Source organism: Gasterosteus aculeatus, chromosome 2 (genome assembly GCF_964276395.1).
Source record: "Gasterosteus aculeatus chromosome 2, fGasAcu3.hap1.1, whole genome shotgun sequence".
Lineage (NCBI taxonomy): Eukaryota > Metazoa > Chordata > Actinopteri > Perciformes > Gasterosteidae > Gasterosteus > Gasterosteus aculeatus.
This window is the reverse complement of record NC_135689.1, coordinates 22392806-22406954: the sequence shown is the minus strand read 5'-3', so window position 1 is coordinate 22406954 and position 14149 is coordinate 22392806. Positions and strand designations below refer to the sequence as shown.

Here is a 14149-nt window from a genome sequence, read left to right as displayed (position 1 = left end):
ATTTCTTCCAGAGAGAGAAATGAAAAAGCTTACGGCACCTGGGATTCCCAGGCGGTCTTCCATCCAAGTACTAACCAGGCCCTACTCTGCTTAGCTTCTGAGATCTGACGAGATCAGGCGGAGCCAGAGAGGTATGGCCGTAAGCAACTGTATGTCCTCTTCCTAATCTTTTAAAATGTGTCAAAGGTTTTGTAGTTTTGACAATGAAATGGAGTCACTTTCTAAGGCCTTCTCTGTGTCTTTTACAGATCGAAATGAAAAAGCTTACAGCACCTGGGATTCCCAGGCGGTCTTCCATCCAAGTACTAACCAGGCCCTACTCTGCTTAGCTTCTGAGATCAGACGAGATCAGGCGGAGCCAGAGAGGTATGGCCGTAAGCAACTGTATGTCCTCTACCTAATCTTTTAAAATGTGTCAAAGGTTTTGGAGTTTAGATAATGAAAAAGGAGTCACTTTCTAATGCCTTCTCGATTTCTTCCAGAGAGAGAAATGAAAAAGCTTACGGCACCTGGGATTCCCAGGCGGTCTTCCATCCAAGTACTAACCAGGCCCTACTCTGCTTAGCTTCTGAGATCTGACGAGATCAGGCGGAGCCAGAGAGGTATGGCCGTAAGCAACTGTATGTCCTCTTCCTAATCTTTTAAAATGTGTCAAAGGTTTTGTAGTTTTGACAATGAAATGGAGTCACTTTCTAAGGCCTTCTCTGTGTCTTTTACAGATCGAAATGAAAAAGCTTACAGCACCTGGGATTCCCAGGCGGTCTTCCATCCAAGTACTAACCAGGCCCTACTCTGCTTAGCTTCTGAGATCAGACGAGATCAGGCGGAGCCAGAGAGGTATGGCCGTAAGCAACTGTATGTCCTCTTCCTAATCTTTTAAAATGTGTCAAAGGTTTTGGAGTTTTGATAATGAAAAAGGAGTCACTTTCTAATGCCTTCTCGATTTCTTCCAGAGAGAGAAATGAAAAAGCTTACGGCACCTGGGATTCCCAGGCGGTCTTCCATCCAAGTACTAACCAGGCCCTACTCTGCTTAGCTTCTGAGATCAGACGAGATCAGGCGGAGCAAGAGAGGTATGGCCGTAAGCAACTGTATGTCCTCTTCCTAATCTTTTAAAATGTGTCAAAGGTTTTGTAGTTTTGACAATGAAATGGAGTCACTTTCTAAGGCCTTCTCTGTGTCTTTTACAGATCGAAATGAAAAAGCTTACAGCACCTGGGATTCCCAGGCGGTCTTCCATCCAAGTACTAACCAGGCCCTACTCTGCTTAGCTTCTGAGATCAGACGAGATCAGGCGGAGCCAGAGAGGTATGGCCGTAAGCAACTGTATGTCCTCTTCCTAATCTTTTAAAATGTGTCAAAGGTTTTGGAGTTTTGATAATGAAAAAGGAGTCACTTTCTAATGCCTTCTCGATTTCTTCCAGAGAGAGAAATGAAAAAGCTTACGGCACCTGGGATTCCCAGGCGGTCTTCCATCCAAGTACTAACCAGGCCCTACTCTGCTTAGCTTCTGAGATCTGACGAGATCAGGCGGAGCCAGAGAGGTATGGCCGTAAGCAACCGTATGTCCTCTTCCTAATCTTTTAAAATGTGTCAAAGGTTTTGTAGTTTTGACAATGAAATGGAGTCACTTTCTAAGGCCTTCTCTGTGTCTTTTACAGATCGAAATGAAAAAGCTTACAGCACCTGGGATTCCCAGGCGGTCTTCCATCCAAGTACTAACCAGGCCCTACTCTGCTTAGCTTCTGAGATCAGACGAGATCAGGCGGAGCCAGAGAGGTATGGCCGTAAGCAACTGTATGTCCTCTACCTAATCTTTTAAAATGTGTCAAAGGTTTTGGAGTTTTGATAATGAAAAAGGAGTCACTTTCTAAGGCCTTCTCTGTGTCTTTTACAGATCGAAATGAAAAAGCTTACAGCACCTGGGATTCGCAGGCGGTCTTCCATCCAAGTACTAACCAGGCCCTACTCTGCTTAGCTTCTGAGATCAGACGAGATCAGGCCGAGCCAGAGAGGTATGGCCGTAAGCAACTGTATGTCCTCTTCCTAATCTTTTAAAATGTGTCAAAGGTTTTGGAGTTTTGATAATGAAAAAGGAGTCACTTTCTAATGCCTTCTCGATTTCTTCCAGAGAGAGAAATGAAAAAGCTTACGGCACCTGGGATTCCCAGGCGGTCTTCCATCCAAGTACTAACCAGGCCCTACTCTGCTTAGCTTCTGAGATCTGACGAGATCAGGCGGAGCCAGAGAGGTATGGCCGTAAGCAACTGTATGTCCTCTTCCTAATCTTTTAAAATGTGTCAAAGGTTTTGTAGTTTTGACAATGAAATGGAGTCACTTTCTAAGGCCTTCTCGATTTCTTCCAGAGAGAGAAATGAAAAAGCTTACGGCACCTGGGATTCCCAGGCGGTCTTCCATCCAAGTACTAACCAGGCCCTACTCTGCTTAGCTTCTGAGATCAGACGAGATCAGGCGGAGCCAGAGAGGTATGGCCGTAAGCAACTGTATGTCCTCTACCTAATCTTTTAAAATGTGTCAAAGGTTTTGGAGTTTTGACAATGAAATGGAGTCACTTTCTAAGTTCTTCTCTGTGTCTTTTACAGATCGAAATAAAAAAGCTTACAGCACCTGGGATTCCCAGGCGGTCTTCCATCCAAGTACTAACCAGGCCCTACTCTGCTTAGCTTCTGAGATCTGACGAGATCAGGCGGAGCCAGAGAGGTATGGCCGTAAGCAACTGTATGTCCTCTACCTAATCTTTTAAAATGTGTCAAAGGTTTTGGAGTTTTGACAATGAAATGGAGTCACTTTCTAAGTTCTTCTCTGTGTCTTTTACAGATCGAAATAAAAAAGCTTACAGCACCTGGGATTCCCAGGCGGTCTTCCATCCAAGTACTAACCAGGCCCTACTCTGCTTAGCTTCTGAGATCAGACGAGATCAGGCGGAGCCAGAGAGGTATGGCCGTAAGCAACTGTATGTCCTCTTCCTAATCTTTTAAAATGTGTCAAAGGTTTTGGAGTTTTGATAATGAAAAAGGAGTCACTTTCTAATGCCTTCTCGATTTCTTCCAGAGAGAGAAATGAAAAAGCTTACGGCACCTGGGATTCCCAGGCGGTCTTCCATCCAAGTACTAACCAGGCCCTTCGCTGCTTAGCTTCTGAGATCTGACGAGATCAGGCGGAGCCAGAGAGGTATGGCCGTAAGCAACTGTATGTCCTCTACCTAATCTTTTAAAATGTGTCAAAGGTTTTGTAGTTTTGACAATTAAATGGAGTCACTTTCTAAGGCCTTCTCTGTGTCTTTTACAGATCGAAATGAAAAAGCTTACAGCACCTGGGATTCCCAGGCGGTCTTCCATCCAAGTACTAACCAGGCCCTACTCTGCTTAGCTTCTGAGATCAGACGAGATCAGGCGAAGCCAGAGAGGTATGGCCGTAAGCAACTGTATGTCCTCTTCCTAATATTTTAAAATGTGTCAAAGGTTTTGGAGTTTAGATAATGAAAAAGGAGTCACTTTCTAATGCCTTCTCGATTTCTTCCAGAGAGAGAAATGAAAAAGCTTACAGCACCTGGGATTCCCAGGCGGTCTTCCATCCAAGTACTAACCAGGCCCTACTCTGCTTAGCTTCTGAGATCTGACGAGATCAGGCGGAGCCAGAGAGGTATGGCCGTAAGCAACTGTATGTCCTCTTCCTAATCTTTTAAAATGTGTCAAAGGTTTTGTAGTTTTGACAATGAAATGGAGTCACTTTCTAAGGCCTTCTCTGTGTCTTTTACAGATCGAAATGAAAAAGCTTACAGCACCTGGGATTCCCAGGCGGTCTTCCATCCAAGTACTAACCAGGCCCTACTCTGCTTAGCTTCTGAGATCAGACGAGATCAGGCGGAGCCAGAGAGGTATGGCCGTAAGCAACTGTATGTCCTCTTCCTAATCTTTTAAAATGTGTCAAAGGTTTTGTAGTTTTGACAAAGAAATGGAGTCACTTTCTAAGGCCTTCTCTGTGTCTTTTACAGATCGAAATGAAAAACCTTACAGCACCTGGGATTCCCAGGCGGTCTTCCATCCAAGTACTAACCAGGCCCTACTCTGCTTAGCTTCTGAGATCAGACGAGATCAGGCAGAGCCAGAGAGGTATGGCCGTAAGCAACTGTATGTCCTCTTCCTAATCTTTTAAAATGTGTCTAAGGTTTTGGAGTTTTGATAATGAAAAAGGAGTCACTTTCTAATGCCTTCTCGATTTCTTCCAGAGAGAGAAATGAAAAAGCTTACGGCACCTGGGATTCCCAGGCGGTCTTCCATCCAAGTACTAACCAGGCCCTACTCTGCTTAGCTTCTGAGATCAGACGAGATCAGGCGGAGCCAGAGAGGTATGGCCGTAAGCAACTGTATGTCCTCTACCTAATCTTTTAAAATGTGTCAAAGGTTTTGGAGTTTTGACAATGAAATGGAGTCACTTTCTAAGTTCTTCTTTGTGTCTTTTACAGATCGAAATGAAAAAGCTTACAGCACCTGGGATTCCCAGGCGGTCTTCCATCCAAGTACTAACCAGGCCCTACTCTGCTTAGCTTCTGAGATCAGACGAGATCAGGCGGAGCCAGAGAGGTATGGCCGTAAGCAACTGTATGTCCTCTTCCTAATCTTTTAAAATGTGTCAAAGGTTTTGGAGTTTTGATAATGAAAAAGGAGTCACTTTCTAATGCCTTCTCGATTTCTTCCAGAGAGAGAAATGAAAAAGCTTACGGCACCTGGGATTCCCAGGCGGTCTTCCATCCAAGTACTAACCAGGCCCTACTCTGCTTAGCTTCTGAGATCAGACGAGATCAGGCGGAGCCAGAGAGGTATGGCCGTAAGCAACTGTATGTCCTCTTCCTAATCTTTTAAAATGTGTCAAAGGTTTTGGAGTTTTGATAATGAAAAAGGAGTCACTTTCTAATGCCTTCTCGATTTCTTCCAGAGAGAGAAATGAAAAAGCTTACGGCACCTGGGATTCCCAGGCGGTCTTCCATCCAAGTACTAACCAGGCCCTACTCTGCTTAGCTTCTGAGATCAGACGAGATCAGGCGGAGCCAGAGAGGTATGGCCGTAAGCAACTGTATGTCCTCTACCTAATCTTTTAAAATGTGTCAAAGGTTTTGTAGTTTTGACAATGAAATGGAGTCACTTTCTAAGGCCTTCTCTGTGTCTTTTACAGATCGAAATGAAAAAGCGTACAGCACCTGGGATTCCCAGGCGGTCTTCCATCCAAGTACTAACCAGGCCCTACTCTGCTTAGCTTCTGAGATCAGACGAGATCAGGCGGAGCCAGAGAGGTATGGCCGTAAGCAACTGTATGTCCTCTACCTAATCTTTTAAAATGTGTCAAAGGTTTTGTAGTTTTGACAATGAAATGGAGTCACTTTCTAAGGCCTTCTCTGTGTCTTTTACAGATAGAAATGAAAAAGCTTACGGCACCTGGGATTCCCAGGCGGTCTTCCATCCAAGTACTAACCAGGCCCTACTCTGCTTAGCTTCTGAGATCAGACGAGATCAGGCGGAGCCAGAGAGGTATGGCCGTAAGCAACTGTATGTCCTCTTCCTAATCTTTTAAAATGTGTCAAAGGTTTTGGAGTTTTGATAATGAAAAAGGAGTCACTTTCTAATGCCTTCTCGATTTCTTCCAGAGAGAGAAATGAAAAAGCTTACGGCACCTGGGATTCCCAGGCGGTCTTCCATCCAAGTACTAACCAGGCCCTACTCTGCTTAGCTTCTGAGATCTGACGAGATCAGGCGGAGCCAGAGAGGTATGGCCGTAAGCAACCGTATGTCCTCTTCCTAATCTTTTAAAATGTGTCAAAGGTTTTGTAGTTTTGACAATGAAATGGAGTCACTTTCTAAGGCCTTCTCTGTGTCTTTTACAGATCGAAATGAAAAAGCTTACAGCACCTGGGATTCCCAGGCGGTCTTCCATCCAAGTACTAACCAGGCCCTACTCTGCTTAGCTTCTGAGATCAGACGAGATCAGGCGGAGCCAGAGAGGTATGGCCGTAAGCAACTGTATGTCCTCTACCTAATCTTTTAAAATGTGTCAAAGGTTTTGGAGTTTTGATAATGAAAAAGGAGTCACTTTCTAAGGCCTTCTCTGTGTCTTTTACAGATCGAAATGAAAAAGCTTACAGCACCTGGGATTCGCAGGCGGTCTTCCATCCAAGTACTAACCAGGCCCTACTCTGCTTAGCTTCTGAGATCAGACGAGATCAGGCCGAGCCAGAGAGGTATGGCCGTAAGCAACTGTATGTCCTCTTCCTAATCTTTTAAAATGTGTCAAAGGTTTTGGAGTTTTGATAATGAAAAAGGAGTCACTTTCTAATGCCTTCTCGATTTCTTCCAGAGAGAGAAATGAAAAAGCTTACGGCACCTGGGATTCCCAGGCGGTCTTCCATCCAAGTACTAACCAGGCCCTACTCTGCTTAGCTTCTGAGATCTGACGAGATCAGGCGGAGCCAGAGAGGTATGGCCGTAAGCAACTGTATGTCCTCTTCCTAATCTTTTAAAATGTGTCAAAGGTTTTGTAGTTTTGACAATGAAATGGAGTCACTTTCTAAGGCCTTCTCTGTGTCTTTTACAGATCGAAATGAAAAAGCTTACAGCACCTGGGATTCCCAGGCTGTCTTCCATCCAAGTACTAACCAGGCCCTACTCTGCTTAGCTTCTGAGATCAGACGAGATCAGGCGGAGCCAGAGAGGTATGGCCGTAAGCAACTGTATGTCCTCTTCCTAATCTTTTAAAATGTGTCAAAGGTTTTGGAGTTTTGATAATGAAAAAGGAGTCACTTTCTAAGGCCTTCTCGATTTCTTCCAGAGAGAGAAATGAAAAAGCTTACGGCACCTGGGATTCCCAGGCGGTCTTCCATCCAAGTACTAACCAGGCCCTACTCTGCTTAGCTTCTGAGATCAGACGAGATCAGGCGGAGCCAGAGAGGTATGGCCGTAAGCAACTGTATGTCCTCTACCTAATCTTTTAAAATGTGTCAAAGGTTTTGGAGTTTTGACAATGAAATGGAGTCACTTTCTAAGTTCTTCTCTGTGTCTTTTACAGATCGAAATAAAAAAGCTTACAGCACCTGGGATTCCCAGGCGGTCTTCCATCCAAGTACTAACCAGGCCCTACTCTGCTTAGCTTCTGAGATCTGACGAGATCAGGCGGAGCCAGAGAGGTATGGCCGTAAGCAACTGTATGTCCTCTACCTAATCTTTTAAAATGTGTCAAAGGTTTTGGAGTTTTGACAATGAAATGGAGTCACTTTCTAAGTTCTTCTCTGTGTCTTTTACAGATCGAAATAAAAAAGCTTACAGCACCTGGGATTCCCAGGCGGTCTTCCATCCAAGTACTAACCAGGCCCTACTCTGCTTAGCTTCTGAGATCAGACGAGATCAGGCGGAGCCAGAGAGGTATGGCCGTAAGCAACTGTATGTCCTCTTCCTAATCTTTTAAAATGTGTCAAAGGTTTTGGAGTTTTGATAATGAAAAAGGAGTCACTTTCTAATGCCTTCTCGATTTCTTCCAGAGAGAGAAATGAAAAAGCTTACGGCACCTGGGATTCCCAGGCGGTCTTCCATCCAAGTACTAACCAGGCCCTTCGCTGCTTAGCTTCTGAGATCTGACGAGATCAGGCGGAGCCAGAGAGGTATGGCCGTAAGCAACTGTATGTCCTCTACCTAATCTTTTAAAATGTGTCAAAGGTTTTGTAGTTTTGACAATTAAATGGAGTCACTTTCTAAGGCCTTCTCTGTGTCTTTTACAGATCGAAATGAAAAAGCTTACAGCACCTGGGATTCCCAGGCGGTCTTCCATCCAAGTACTAACCAGGCCCTACTCTGCTTAGCTTCTGAGATCAGACGAGATCAGGCGAAGCCAGAGAGGTATGGCCGTAAGCAACTGTATGTCCTCTTCCTAATATTTTAAAATGTGTCAAAGGTTTTGGAGTTTAGATAATGAAAAAGGAGTCACTTTCTAATGCCTTCTCGATTTCTTCCAGAGAGAGAAATGAAAAAGCTTACGGCACCTGGGATTCCCAGGCGGTCTTCCATCCAAGTACTAACCAGGCCCTACTCTGCTTAGCTTCTGAGATCAGACGAGATCAGGCGGAGCCAGAGAGGTATGGCCGTAAGCAACTGTATGTCCTCTACCTAATCTTTTAAAATGTGTCAAAGGTTTTGGAGTTTTGACAATGAAATGGAGTCACTTTCTAAGTTCTTCTTTGTGTCTTTTACAGATCGAAATGAAAAAAGCTTACAGCACCTGGGATTCCCAGGCGGTCTTCCATCCAAGTACTAACCAGGCCCTACTCTGCTTAGCTTCTGAGATCAGACGAGATCAGGCGGAGCCAGAGAGGTATGGCCGTAAGCAACTGTATGTCCTCTTCCTAATCTTTTAAAATGTGTCAAAGGTTTTGGAGTTTTGATAATGAAAAAGGAGTCACTTTCTAATGCCTTCTCGATTTCTTCCAGAGAGAGAAATGAAAAAGCTTACGGCACCTGGGATTCCCAGGCGGTCTTCCATCCAAGTACTAACCAGGCCCTACTCTGCTTAGCTTCTGAGATCAGACGAGATCAGGCGGAGCCAGAGAGGTATGGCCGTAAGCAACTGTATGTCCTCTTCCTAATCTTTTAAAATGTGTCAAAGGTTTTGGAGTTTTGATAATGAAAAAGGAGTCACTTTCTAATGCCTTCTCGATTTCTTCCAGAGAGAGAAATGAAAAAGCTTACGGCACCTGGGATTCCCAGGCGGTCTTCCATCCAAGTACTAACCAGGCCCTACTCTGCTTAGCTTCTGAGATCAGACGAGATCAGGCGGAGCCAGAGAGGTATGGCCGTAAGCAACTGTATGTCCTCTACCTAATCTTTTAAAATGTGTCAAAGGTTTTGTAGTTTTGACAATGAAATGGAGTCACTTTCTAAGGCCTTCTCTGTGTCTTTTACAGATCGAAATGAAAAAGCGTACAGCACCTGGGATTCCCAGGCGGTCTTCCATCCAAGTACTAACCAGGCCCTACTCTGCTTAGCTTCTGAGATCAGACGAGATCAGGCGGAGCCAGAGAGGTATGGCCGTAAGCAACTGTATGTCCTCTACCTAATCTTTTAAAATGTGTCAAAGGTTTTGTAGTTTTGACAATGAAATGGAGTCACTTTCTAAGGCCTTCTCTGTGTCTTTTACAGATAGAAATGAAAAAGCTTACGGCACCTGGGATTCCCAGGCGGTCTTCCATCCAAGTACTAACCAGGCCCTACTCTGCTTAGCTTCTGAGATCAGACGAGATCAGGCGGAGCCAGAGAGGTATGGCCGTAAGCAACTGTATGTCCTCTACCTAATCTTTTAAAATGTGTCAAAGGTTTTGTAGTTTTGACAATTAAATGGAGTCACTTTCTAAGGCCTTCTCTGTGTCTTTTACAGATCGAAATGAAAAAGCTTACAGCACCTGGGATTCCCAGGCGGTCTTCCATCCAAGTACTAACCAGGCCCTACTCTGCTTAGCTTCTGAGATCTGACGAGATCAGGCGGAGCCAGAGAGGTATGGCCGTAAGCAACTGTATGTCCTCTACCTAATCTTTTAAAATGTGTCAAAGGTTTTGGAGTTTTGACAATGAAATGGAGTCACTTTCTAAGTTCTTCTCTGTGTCTTTTACAGATCGAAATAAAAAAGCTTACAGCACCTGGGATTCCCAGGCGGTCTTCCATCCAAGTACTAACCAGGCCCTACTCTGCTTAGCTTCTGAGATCAGACGAGATCAGGCGGAGCCAGAGAGGTATGGCCGTAAGCAACTGTATGTCCTCTTCCTAATCTTTTAAAATGTGTCTAAGGTTTTGGAGTTTTGATAATGAAAAAGGAGTCACTTTCTAATGCCTTCTCGATTTCTTCCAGAGAGAGAAATGAAAAAGCTTACGGCACCTGGGATTCCCAGGCGGTCTTCCATCCAAGTACTAACCAGGCCCTACTCTGCTTAGCTTCTGAGATCTGACGAGATCAGGCGGAGCCAGAGAGGTATGGCCGTAAGCAACTGTATGTCCTCTACCTAATCTTTTAAAATGTGTCAAAGGTTTTGGAGTTTTGATAATGAAAAAGGAGTCACTTTCTAAGGCCTTCTCTGTGTCTTTTACAGATCGAAATGAAAAAGCTTACAGCACCTGGGATTCCCAGGCGGTCTTCCATCCAAGTACTAACCAGGCCCTACTCTGCTTAGCTTCTGAGATCAGACGAGATCAGGCGGAGCCAGAGAGGTATGGCCGTAAGCAACTGTATGTCCTCTTCCTAATCTTTTAAAATGTGTCAAAGGTTTTGTAGTTTTGACAATGAAATGGAGTCACTTTCTAAGGCCTTCTCTGTGTCTTTTACAGATCGAAATGAAAAAGCTTACAGCACCTGGGATTCCCAGGCGGTCTTCCATCCAAGTACTAACCAGGCCCTACTCTGCTTAGCTTCTGAGATCAGACGAGATCAGGCGGAGCCAGAGAGGTATGGCCGTAAGCAACTGTATGTCCTCTTCCTAATCTTTTAAAATGTGTCAAAGGTTTTGGAGTTTTGATAATGAAAAAGGAGTCACTTTCTAATGCCTTCTCGATTTCTTCCAGAGAGAGAAATGAAAAAGCTTACGGCACCTGGGATTCCCAGGCGGTCTTCCATCCAAGTACTAACCAGGCCCTACTCTGCTTAGCTTCTGAGATCTGACGAGATCAGGCGGAGCCAGAGAGGTATGGCCGTAAGCAACCGTATGTCCTCTTCCTAATCTTTTAAAATGTGTCAAAGGTTTTGTAGTTTTGACAATGAAATGGAGTCACTTTCTAAGGCCTTCTCTGTGTCTTTTACAGATCGAAATGAAAAAGCTTACAGCACCTGGGATTCCCAGGCGGTCTTCCATCCAAGTACTAACCAGGCCCTACTCTGCTTAGCTTCTGAGATCAGACGAGATCAGGCGGAGCCAGAGAGGTATGGCCGTAAGCAACTGTATGTCCTCTACCTAATCTTTTAAAATGTGTCAAAGGTTTTGGAGTTTTGATAATGAAAAAGGAGTCACTTTCTAAGGCCTTCTCTGTGTCTTTTACAGATCGAAATGAAAAAGCTTACAGCACCTGGGATTCGCAGGCGGTCTTCCATCCAAGTACTAACCAGGCCCTACTCTGCTTAGCTTCTGAGATCTGACGAGATCAGGCGGAGCCAGAGAGGTATGGCCGTAAGCAACTGTATGTCCTCTTCCTAATCTTTTAAAATGTGTCAAAGGTTTTGGAGTTTTGATAATGAAAAAGGAGTCACTTTCTAATGCCTTCTCGATTTCTTCCAGAGAGAGAAATGAAAAAGCTTACGGCACCTGGGATTCCCAGGCGGTCTTCCATCCAAGTACTAACCAGGCCCTACTCTGCTTAGCTTCTGAGATCTGACGAGATCAGGCGGAGCCAGAGAGGTATGGCCGTAAGCAACCGTATGTCCTCTTCCTAATCTTTTAAAATGTGTCAAAGGTTTTGTAGTTTTGACAATGAAATGGAGTCACTTTCTAAGGCCTTCTCTGTGTCTTTTACAGATCGAAATGAAAAAGCTTACAGCACCTGGGATTCCCAGGCGGTCTTCCATCCAAGTACTAACCAGGCCCTACTCTGCTTAGCTTCTGAGATCAGACGAGATCAGGCGGAGCCAGAGAGGTATGGCCGTAAGCAACTGTATGTCCTCTACCTAATCTTTTAAAATGTGTCAAAGGTTTTGGAGTTTTGATAATGAAAAAGGAGTCACTTTCTAAGGCCTTCTCTGTGTCTTTTACAGATCGAAATGAAAAAGCTTACAGCACCTGGGATTCGCAGGCGGTCTTCCATCCAAGTACTAACCAGGCCCTACTCTGCTTAGCTTCTGAGATCAGACGAGATCAGGCCGAGCCAGAGAGGTATGGCCGTAAGCAACTGTATGTCCTCTTCCTAATCTTTTAAAATGTGTCAAAGGTTTTGGAGTTTTGATAATGAAAAAGGAGTCACTTTCTAATGCCTTCTCGATTTCTTCCAGAGAGAGAAATGAAAAAGCTTACGGCACCTGGGATTCCCAGGCGGTCTTCCATCCAAGTACTAACCAGGCCCTACTCTGCTTAGCTTCTGAGATCTGACGAGATCAGGCGGAGCCAGAGAGGTATGGCCGTAAGCAACTGTATGTCCTCTTCCTAATATTTTAAAATGTGTCAAAGGTTTTGGAGTTTAGATAATGAAAAAGGAGTCACTTTCTAATGCCTTCTCGATTTCTTCCAGAGAGAGAAATGAAAAAGCTTACGGCACCTGGGATTCCCAGGCGGTCTTCCATCCAAGTACTAACCAGGCCCTACTCTGCTTAGCTTCTGAGATCTGACGAGATCAGGCGGAGCCAGAGAGGTATGGCCGTAAGCAACTGTATGTCCTCTTCCTAATCTTTTAAAATGTGTCAAAGGTTTTGTAGTTTTGACAATGAAATGGAGTCACTTTCTAAGGCCTTCTCTGTGTCTTTTACAGATCGAAATGAAAAAGCTTACAGCACCTGGGATTCCCAGGCTGTCTTCCATCCAAGTACTAACCAGGCCCTACTCTGCTTAGCTTCTGAGATCAGACGAGATCAGGCGGAGCCAGAGAGGTATGGCCGTAAGCAACTGTATGTCCTCTACCTAATCTTTTAAAATGTGTCAAAGGTTTTGGAGTTTTGATAATGAAAAAGGAGTCACTTTCTAAGGCCTTCTCTGTGTCTTTTACAGATCGAAATGAAAAAGCTTACAGCACCTGGGATTCGCAGGCGGTCTTTCATCCAAGTACTAACCAGGCCCTACTCTGCTTAGCTTCTGAGATCAGACGAGATCAGGCGGAGCCAGAGAGGTATGGCCGTAAGCAACTGTATGTCCTCTTCCTAATCTTTTAAAATGTGTCAAAGGTTTTGGAGTTTAGATAATGAAAAAGGAGTCACTTTCTAATGCCTTCTCGATTTCTTCCAGAGAGAGAAATGAAAAAGCTTACGGCACCTGGGATTCCCAGGCGGTCTTCCATTCAAGTACTAACCAGGCCCTACTCTGCTTAGCTTCTGAGATCAGACGAGATCAGGCGGAGCCAGAGAGGTATGGCCGTAAGCAACTGTATGTCCTCTTCCTAATCTTTTAAAATGTGTCAAAGGTTTTGGAGTTTTGATAATGAAAAAGGAGTCACTTTCTAAGGCCTTCTCGATTTCTTCCAGAGAGAGAAATGAAAAAGCTTACGGCACCTGGGATTCCCAGGCGGTCTTCCATCCAAGTACTAACCAGGCCCTACTCTGCTTAGCTTCTGAGATCAGACGAGATCAGGCGGAGCCAGAGAGGTATGGCCGTAAGCAACTGTATGTCCTCTACCTAATCTTTTAAAATGTGTCAAAGGTTTTGGAGTTTTGACAATGAAATGGAGTCACTTTCTAAGTTCTTCTCTGTGTCTTTTACAGATCGAAATAAAAAAGCTTACAGCACCTGGGATTCCCAGGCGGTCTTCCATCCAAGTACTAACCAGGCCCTACTCTGCTTAGCTTCTGAGATCAGACGAGATCAGGCGGAGCCAGAGAGGTATGGCCGTAAGCAACTGTATGTCCTCTTCCTAATCTTTTAAAATGTGTCAAAGGTTTTGGAGTTTTGATAATGAAAAAGGAGTCACTTTCTAAGGCCTTCTCGATTTCTTCCAGAGAGAGAAATGAAAAAGCTTACGGCACCTGGGATTCCCAGGCGGTCTTCCATCCAAGTACTAACCAGGCCCTACTCTGCTTAGCTTCTGAGATCAGACGAGATCAGGCGGAGCCAGAGAGGTATGGCCGTAAGCAACTGTATGTCCTCTACCTAATCTTTTAAAATGTGTCAAAGGTTTTGGAGTTTTGACAATGAAATGGAGTCACTTTCTAAGTTCTTCTCTGTGTCTTTTACAGATCGAAATAAAAAAGCTTACAGCACCTGGGATTCCCAGGCGGTCTTCCATCCAAGTACTAACCAGGCCCTACTCTGCTTAGCTTCTGAGATCTGACGAGATCAGGCGGAGCCAGAGAGGTATGGCCGTAAGCAACCGTATGTCCTCTACCTAATCTTTTAAAATGTGTCAAAGGTTTTGGAGTTTTGACAATGAAATGGAGTCACTTTCTAAGTTCTTCTCTGTGTCTTTTACAGATCGA

The 14149-nt window shown here is 44.6% G+C and overlaps 60 non-coding genes across 60 annotated transcripts; all 60 read right to left on the bottom strand.

The window, feature by feature from the left end:
• Window positions 1-26: 26 nt before the first annotated feature.
• On the bottom strand, window positions 27-145 carry LOC144396342 (5S ribosomal RNA). Its single transcript, XR_013458488.1, has one exon. It is a non-coding gene; the product is annotated as a 5S ribosomal RNA (ribosomal RNA).
• Window positions 146-261: 116 nt separating this feature from the next.
• Window positions 262-380, bottom strand: LOC144396221 (5S ribosomal RNA). The gene has a single exon (XR_013458367.1). It is a non-coding gene; the product is annotated as a 5S ribosomal RNA (ribosomal RNA).
• Window positions 381-497: 117 nt separating this feature from the next.
• On the bottom strand, window positions 498-616 carry LOC144396331 (5S ribosomal RNA). The gene has a single exon (XR_013458477.1). It is a non-coding gene; the product is annotated as a 5S ribosomal RNA (ribosomal RNA).
• A 116-nt stretch (window positions 617-732) lies between these two features.
• On the bottom strand, window positions 733-851 carry LOC144396219 (5S ribosomal RNA). Its single transcript, XR_013458365.1, has one exon. It is a non-coding gene; the product is annotated as a 5S ribosomal RNA (ribosomal RNA).
• Window positions 852-968: 117 nt separating this feature from the next.
• Window positions 969-1087, bottom strand: LOC144397224 (5S ribosomal RNA). Its single transcript, XR_013459369.1, has one exon. It is a non-coding gene; the product is annotated as a 5S ribosomal RNA (ribosomal RNA).
• A 116-nt stretch (window positions 1088-1203) lies between these two features.
• LOC144396218 (5S ribosomal RNA) lies at window positions 1204-1322 on the bottom strand. The gene has a single exon (XR_013458364.1). It is a non-coding gene; the product is annotated as a 5S ribosomal RNA (ribosomal RNA).
• A 117-nt stretch (window positions 1323-1439) lies between these two features.
• On the bottom strand, window positions 1440-1558 carry LOC144396320 (5S ribosomal RNA). The gene has a single exon (XR_013458466.1). It is a non-coding gene; the product is annotated as a 5S ribosomal RNA (ribosomal RNA).
• A 116-nt stretch (window positions 1559-1674) lies between these two features.
• LOC144396217 (5S ribosomal RNA) lies at window positions 1675-1793 on the bottom strand. The gene has a single exon (XR_013458363.1). It is a non-coding gene; the product is annotated as a 5S ribosomal RNA (ribosomal RNA).
• A 117-nt stretch (window positions 1794-1910) lies between these two features.
• Window positions 1911-2029, bottom strand: LOC144399698 (5S ribosomal RNA). Its single transcript, XR_013461844.1, has one exon. It is a non-coding gene; the product is annotated as a 5S ribosomal RNA (ribosomal RNA).
• Window positions 2030-2146: 117 nt separating this feature from the next.
• Window positions 2147-2265, bottom strand: LOC144396309 (5S ribosomal RNA). Its single transcript, XR_013458455.1, has one exon. It is a non-coding gene; the product is annotated as a 5S ribosomal RNA (ribosomal RNA).
• Window positions 2266-2381: 116 nt separating this feature from the next.
• LOC144401658 (5S ribosomal RNA) lies at window positions 2382-2500 on the bottom strand. Its single transcript, XR_013463593.1, has one exon. It is a non-coding gene; the product is annotated as a 5S ribosomal RNA (ribosomal RNA).
• Window positions 2501-2616: 116 nt separating this feature from the next.
• On the bottom strand, window positions 2617-2735 carry LOC144389793 (5S ribosomal RNA). The gene has a single exon (XR_013453941.1). It is a non-coding gene; the product is annotated as a 5S ribosomal RNA (ribosomal RNA).
• A 116-nt stretch (window positions 2736-2851) lies between these two features.
• Window positions 2852-2970, bottom strand: LOC144396216 (5S ribosomal RNA). The gene has a single exon (XR_013458362.1). It is a non-coding gene; the product is annotated as a 5S ribosomal RNA (ribosomal RNA).
• Window positions 2971-3087: 117 nt separating this feature from the next.
• Window positions 3088-3206, bottom strand: LOC144398773 (5S ribosomal RNA). Its single transcript, XR_013460920.1, has one exon. It is a non-coding gene; the product is annotated as a 5S ribosomal RNA (ribosomal RNA).
• A 116-nt stretch (window positions 3207-3322) lies between these two features.
• LOC144392107 (5S ribosomal RNA) lies at window positions 3323-3441 on the bottom strand. Its single transcript, XR_013455499.1, has one exon. It is a non-coding gene; the product is annotated as a 5S ribosomal RNA (ribosomal RNA).
• A 117-nt stretch (window positions 3442-3558) lies between these two features.
• LOC144389792 (5S ribosomal RNA) lies at window positions 3559-3677 on the bottom strand. Its single transcript, XR_013453940.1, has one exon. It is a non-coding gene; the product is annotated as a 5S ribosomal RNA (ribosomal RNA).
• Window positions 3678-3793: 116 nt separating this feature from the next.
• Window positions 3794-3912, bottom strand: LOC144396215 (5S ribosomal RNA). Its single transcript, XR_013458361.1, has one exon. It is a non-coding gene; the product is annotated as a 5S ribosomal RNA (ribosomal RNA).
• Window positions 3913-4028: 116 nt separating this feature from the next.
• On the bottom strand, window positions 4029-4147 carry LOC144399397 (5S ribosomal RNA). Its single transcript, XR_013461542.1, has one exon. It is a non-coding gene; the product is annotated as a 5S ribosomal RNA (ribosomal RNA).
• Window positions 4148-4264: 117 nt separating this feature from the next.
• LOC144401656 (5S ribosomal RNA) lies at window positions 4265-4383 on the bottom strand. Its single transcript, XR_013463591.1, has one exon. It is a non-coding gene; the product is annotated as a 5S ribosomal RNA (ribosomal RNA).
• A 116-nt stretch (window positions 4384-4499) lies between these two features.
• Window positions 4500-4618, bottom strand: LOC144396214 (5S ribosomal RNA). Its single transcript, XR_013458360.1, has one exon. It is a non-coding gene; the product is annotated as a 5S ribosomal RNA (ribosomal RNA).
• A 117-nt stretch (window positions 4619-4735) lies between these two features.
• On the bottom strand, window positions 4736-4854 carry LOC144401655 (5S ribosomal RNA). Its single transcript, XR_013463590.1, has one exon. It is a non-coding gene; the product is annotated as a 5S ribosomal RNA (ribosomal RNA).
• A 117-nt stretch (window positions 4855-4971) lies between these two features.
• On the bottom strand, window positions 4972-5090 carry LOC144401654 (5S ribosomal RNA). Its single transcript, XR_013463589.1, has one exon. It is a non-coding gene; the product is annotated as a 5S ribosomal RNA (ribosomal RNA).
• A 116-nt stretch (window positions 5091-5206) lies between these two features.
• Window positions 5207-5325, bottom strand: LOC144398602 (5S ribosomal RNA). Its single transcript, XR_013460749.1, has one exon. It is a non-coding gene; the product is annotated as a 5S ribosomal RNA (ribosomal RNA).
• A 116-nt stretch (window positions 5326-5441) lies between these two features.
• LOC144401653 (5S ribosomal RNA) lies at window positions 5442-5560 on the bottom strand. Its single transcript, XR_013463588.1, has one exon. It is a non-coding gene; the product is annotated as a 5S ribosomal RNA (ribosomal RNA).
• Window positions 5561-5677: 117 nt separating this feature from the next.
• Window positions 5678-5796, bottom strand: LOC144396298 (5S ribosomal RNA). The gene has a single exon (XR_013458444.1). It is a non-coding gene; the product is annotated as a 5S ribosomal RNA (ribosomal RNA).
• Window positions 5797-5912: 116 nt separating this feature from the next.
• LOC144396213 (5S ribosomal RNA) lies at window positions 5913-6031 on the bottom strand. Its single transcript, XR_013458359.1, has one exon. It is a non-coding gene; the product is annotated as a 5S ribosomal RNA (ribosomal RNA).
• Window positions 6032-6148: 117 nt separating this feature from the next.
• LOC144399697 (5S ribosomal RNA) lies at window positions 6149-6267 on the bottom strand. Its single transcript, XR_013461843.1, has one exon. It is a non-coding gene; the product is annotated as a 5S ribosomal RNA (ribosomal RNA).
• A 117-nt stretch (window positions 6268-6384) lies between these two features.
• On the bottom strand, window positions 6385-6503 carry LOC144396287 (5S ribosomal RNA). The gene has a single exon (XR_013458433.1). It is a non-coding gene; the product is annotated as a 5S ribosomal RNA (ribosomal RNA).
• A 116-nt stretch (window positions 6504-6619) lies between these two features.
• On the bottom strand, window positions 6620-6738 carry LOC144399484 (5S ribosomal RNA). Its single transcript, XR_013461630.1, has one exon. It is a non-coding gene; the product is annotated as a 5S ribosomal RNA (ribosomal RNA).
• Window positions 6739-6855: 117 nt separating this feature from the next.
• LOC144401652 (5S ribosomal RNA) lies at window positions 6856-6974 on the bottom strand. The gene has a single exon (XR_013463587.1). It is a non-coding gene; the product is annotated as a 5S ribosomal RNA (ribosomal RNA).
• Window positions 6975-7090: 116 nt separating this feature from the next.
• LOC144389790 (5S ribosomal RNA) lies at window positions 7091-7209 on the bottom strand. The gene has a single exon (XR_013453938.1). It is a non-coding gene; the product is annotated as a 5S ribosomal RNA (ribosomal RNA).
• A 116-nt stretch (window positions 7210-7325) lies between these two features.
• Window positions 7326-7444, bottom strand: LOC144396212 (5S ribosomal RNA). Its single transcript, XR_013458358.1, has one exon. It is a non-coding gene; the product is annotated as a 5S ribosomal RNA (ribosomal RNA).
• A 117-nt stretch (window positions 7445-7561) lies between these two features.
• Window positions 7562-7680, bottom strand: LOC144398772 (5S ribosomal RNA). Its single transcript, XR_013460919.1, has one exon. It is a non-coding gene; the product is annotated as a 5S ribosomal RNA (ribosomal RNA).
• Window positions 7681-7796: 116 nt separating this feature from the next.
• On the bottom strand, window positions 7797-7915 carry LOC144392096 (5S ribosomal RNA). The gene has a single exon (XR_013455488.1). It is a non-coding gene; the product is annotated as a 5S ribosomal RNA (ribosomal RNA).
• Window positions 7916-8032: 117 nt separating this feature from the next.
• On the bottom strand, window positions 8033-8151 carry LOC144401651 (5S ribosomal RNA). Its single transcript, XR_013463586.1, has one exon. It is a non-coding gene; the product is annotated as a 5S ribosomal RNA (ribosomal RNA).
• A 117-nt stretch (window positions 8152-8268) lies between these two features.
• On the bottom strand, window positions 8269-8387 carry LOC144396211 (5S ribosomal RNA). The gene has a single exon (XR_013458357.1). It is a non-coding gene; the product is annotated as a 5S ribosomal RNA (ribosomal RNA).
• Window positions 8388-8504: 117 nt separating this feature from the next.
• On the bottom strand, window positions 8505-8623 carry LOC144401650 (5S ribosomal RNA). The gene has a single exon (XR_013463585.1). It is a non-coding gene; the product is annotated as a 5S ribosomal RNA (ribosomal RNA).
• A 117-nt stretch (window positions 8624-8740) lies between these two features.
• On the bottom strand, window positions 8741-8859 carry LOC144401649 (5S ribosomal RNA). The gene has a single exon (XR_013463584.1). It is a non-coding gene; the product is annotated as a 5S ribosomal RNA (ribosomal RNA).
• Window positions 8860-8975: 116 nt separating this feature from the next.
• LOC144398601 (5S ribosomal RNA) lies at window positions 8976-9094 on the bottom strand. The gene has a single exon (XR_013460748.1). It is a non-coding gene; the product is annotated as a 5S ribosomal RNA (ribosomal RNA).
• A 116-nt stretch (window positions 9095-9210) lies between these two features.
• Window positions 9211-9329, bottom strand: LOC144401648 (5S ribosomal RNA). The gene has a single exon (XR_013463583.1). It is a non-coding gene; the product is annotated as a 5S ribosomal RNA (ribosomal RNA).
• Window positions 9330-9445: 116 nt separating this feature from the next.
• On the bottom strand, window positions 9446-9564 carry LOC144389789 (5S ribosomal RNA). The gene has a single exon (XR_013453937.1). It is a non-coding gene; the product is annotated as a 5S ribosomal RNA (ribosomal RNA).
• Window positions 9565-9680: 116 nt separating this feature from the next.
• Window positions 9681-9799, bottom strand: LOC144396210 (5S ribosomal RNA). Its single transcript, XR_013458356.1, has one exon. It is a non-coding gene; the product is annotated as a 5S ribosomal RNA (ribosomal RNA).
• Window positions 9800-9916: 117 nt separating this feature from the next.
• LOC144396276 (5S ribosomal RNA) lies at window positions 9917-10035 on the bottom strand. The gene has a single exon (XR_013458422.1). It is a non-coding gene; the product is annotated as a 5S ribosomal RNA (ribosomal RNA).
• Window positions 10036-10152: 117 nt separating this feature from the next.
• Window positions 10153-10271, bottom strand: LOC144396208 (5S ribosomal RNA). Its single transcript, XR_013458354.1, has one exon. It is a non-coding gene; the product is annotated as a 5S ribosomal RNA (ribosomal RNA).
• A 116-nt stretch (window positions 10272-10387) lies between these two features.
• LOC144396207 (5S ribosomal RNA) lies at window positions 10388-10506 on the bottom strand. The gene has a single exon (XR_013458353.1). It is a non-coding gene; the product is annotated as a 5S ribosomal RNA (ribosomal RNA).
• A 117-nt stretch (window positions 10507-10623) lies between these two features.
• LOC144396264 (5S ribosomal RNA) lies at window positions 10624-10742 on the bottom strand. Its single transcript, XR_013458410.1, has one exon. It is a non-coding gene; the product is annotated as a 5S ribosomal RNA (ribosomal RNA).
• Window positions 10743-10858: 116 nt separating this feature from the next.
• On the bottom strand, window positions 10859-10977 carry LOC144396206 (5S ribosomal RNA). Its single transcript, XR_013458352.1, has one exon. It is a non-coding gene; the product is annotated as a 5S ribosomal RNA (ribosomal RNA).
• Window positions 10978-11094: 117 nt separating this feature from the next.
• LOC144398099 (5S ribosomal RNA) lies at window positions 11095-11213 on the bottom strand. Its single transcript, XR_013460246.1, has one exon. It is a non-coding gene; the product is annotated as a 5S ribosomal RNA (ribosomal RNA).
• A 117-nt stretch (window positions 11214-11330) lies between these two features.
• On the bottom strand, window positions 11331-11449 carry LOC144396253 (5S ribosomal RNA). Its single transcript, XR_013458399.1, has one exon. It is a non-coding gene; the product is annotated as a 5S ribosomal RNA (ribosomal RNA).
• Window positions 11450-11565: 116 nt separating this feature from the next.
• LOC144396205 (5S ribosomal RNA) lies at window positions 11566-11684 on the bottom strand. Its single transcript, XR_013458351.1, has one exon. It is a non-coding gene; the product is annotated as a 5S ribosomal RNA (ribosomal RNA).
• Window positions 11685-11801: 117 nt separating this feature from the next.
• Window positions 11802-11920, bottom strand: LOC144399696 (5S ribosomal RNA). Its single transcript, XR_013461842.1, has one exon. It is a non-coding gene; the product is annotated as a 5S ribosomal RNA (ribosomal RNA).
• Window positions 11921-12037: 117 nt separating this feature from the next.
• Window positions 12038-12156, bottom strand: LOC144396242 (5S ribosomal RNA). The gene has a single exon (XR_013458388.1). It is a non-coding gene; the product is annotated as a 5S ribosomal RNA (ribosomal RNA).
• A 117-nt stretch (window positions 12157-12273) lies between these two features.
• Window positions 12274-12392, bottom strand: LOC144396231 (5S ribosomal RNA). Its single transcript, XR_013458377.1, has one exon. It is a non-coding gene; the product is annotated as a 5S ribosomal RNA (ribosomal RNA).
• A 116-nt stretch (window positions 12393-12508) lies between these two features.
• LOC144399483 (5S ribosomal RNA) lies at window positions 12509-12627 on the bottom strand. The gene has a single exon (XR_013461629.1). It is a non-coding gene; the product is annotated as a 5S ribosomal RNA (ribosomal RNA).
• A 117-nt stretch (window positions 12628-12744) lies between these two features.
• LOC144399595 (5S ribosomal RNA) lies at window positions 12745-12863 on the bottom strand. The gene has a single exon (XR_013461741.1). It is a non-coding gene; the product is annotated as a 5S ribosomal RNA (ribosomal RNA).
• Window positions 12864-12980: 117 nt separating this feature from the next.
• LOC144397061 (5S ribosomal RNA) lies at window positions 12981-13099 on the bottom strand. Its single transcript, XR_013459206.1, has one exon. It is a non-coding gene; the product is annotated as a 5S ribosomal RNA (ribosomal RNA).
• Window positions 13100-13216: 117 nt separating this feature from the next.
• On the bottom strand, window positions 13217-13335 carry LOC144401647 (5S ribosomal RNA). The gene has a single exon (XR_013463582.1). It is a non-coding gene; the product is annotated as a 5S ribosomal RNA (ribosomal RNA).
• A 116-nt stretch (window positions 13336-13451) lies between these two features.
• Window positions 13452-13570, bottom strand: LOC144396204 (5S ribosomal RNA). The gene has a single exon (XR_013458350.1). It is a non-coding gene; the product is annotated as a 5S ribosomal RNA (ribosomal RNA).
• Window positions 13571-13687: 117 nt separating this feature from the next.
• On the bottom strand, window positions 13688-13806 carry LOC144401645 (5S ribosomal RNA). The gene has a single exon (XR_013463580.1). It is a non-coding gene; the product is annotated as a 5S ribosomal RNA (ribosomal RNA).
• Window positions 13807-13922: 116 nt separating this feature from the next.
• On the bottom strand, window positions 13923-14041 carry LOC144389787 (5S ribosomal RNA). The gene has a single exon (XR_013453935.1). It is a non-coding gene; the product is annotated as a 5S ribosomal RNA (ribosomal RNA).
• Window positions 14042-14149: the final 108 nt, after the last annotated feature.